This window comes from Arachis duranensis, chromosome 10 (assembly GCF_000817695.3).
Source record: "Arachis duranensis cultivar V14167 chromosome 10, aradu.V14167.gnm2.J7QH, whole genome shotgun sequence".
NCBI classification, from domain to species: domain Eukaryota; kingdom Viridiplantae; phylum Streptophyta; class Magnoliopsida; order Fabales; family Fabaceae; genus Arachis; species Arachis duranensis.
Window position 1 is genome coordinate 65,434,589 of NC_029781.3, and position 1,603 is coordinate 65,436,191.

Sequence of the window (1,603 nt, forward strand, 5' to 3'; positions counted from 1 at the left end):
ATAATATAGGGTCGAATGCATCAATTTAATCCCTCTTGACTCTATATATCCCTTAACTTATCATCCTGTGAACATAAATTCTTGGTCTGTAGTTATAGTTTGAGGTATACCAAACCTATAAATAATCGATTCTTCAACAAAATTGATTATTTTGGCTTGTGTAACTTCTATTATGGGTACAACTTCCACCAACTTGGTGAAGTAATCAACCGCGACCAGAATGAATGTATGTCTCTTAATCGAAGAGGGATGAATCATTCCTATTAAATCTAAGGCCCATCCTCAAAATGGCCAAAGTTTAATCATAGTATGCAAATCTGTCGTAGGGACTCTTTGAATTGGTGCATTTCTTTGACAGTGATCACAATTTTGAACAAAGTTAATACAATTCTTCATTATTGAAGGCTAATACAGTTCTTGTCGATGCAAGGTCCAATGTAATTTTTGACCTACTTGATAAGCGCCACAAATTCCTTCATTCACCTCAGCCATAGCTAGATACGCATCTTGCATATTCAAACATTTAAGTAAAGAACCATCGACATTTTTCTTAAAAAGATCACCTCCTACCAGTACAAAGCTCAACGCCAAATATTTGATTTTTTTATCTACTCTTTGGCTAGGATTTTGGAGGAATTCAATGATCTTATATCTCTAAATATTAGGATCTAAAGTGTTTGCACAACAAACCCCTCTTATTTCTAAAGGAGCTAAGTTAGTTTCGATTTTACTAAACTCTCTGGCCAACTTAGGAGATATTCTATAGCTAGAAGCCATTTGACCTAACTCATTAGCATCATAATTCGACTCTCTAAATATTTGTTTAACCCAAATTGTATCGAACTCAGCCAAGAGTTTGGTAGTCTCTAGCCAATTGTAAGGTAGTTTCTAGCCAATTGTTGAATCACTAATTGTGAATCCCCTAGTTTTTCAACTGTTCTGGCTCCTTTCTCATTTAAGAGTTCTAAACCAATGGTTAAAGCCTTATATTCTGCTTCATTATTTGATAGCCCTGACTCTAGTTGAAACATGAATCTAGTCAGAATATTGTCAGGGATGATCAAAACTTTTTTGACTCCTACCCATTTTGATGCTTTGACCCATCAAAAAACAACTTCTAAGGTTTGAACTCAAGATATCCAATTTCGAGTGGCTCATGAATCTCAACACAGGGATGATCTGCTAAGAAATTATCAATCACTTGCCCTTTGACAGCTCTGGCTCGGATGTAAAATAGGAAATATTTGATTAACTCTAACATCCACTTGCCAATTCTTCCTCTCAATATTGGATAAGAAATCATATATTTAATAACATCAAATTTTGACACAACATAGACATTCTTTCCAATTAAATAATTTTTAAGTTTAGTATAAGAGAAATAAAGAGCTAAACAAAGTTTTTCGACTACCCTATATCTAGTTTCTATGTCAAACAACATTCGACACAAATAGAAAACTAGTTTTTTGTTTTCATCCTTATCTTCATGGGTCAACATGCTCCCTAAAGTTGAATCTGATACAGCAATATATAATTTTAGTGGTCGACCTTGTTTGACTGGTGTCAATTTTGGCAGTGAAGTTAAATATTTCTTCATGAGGCT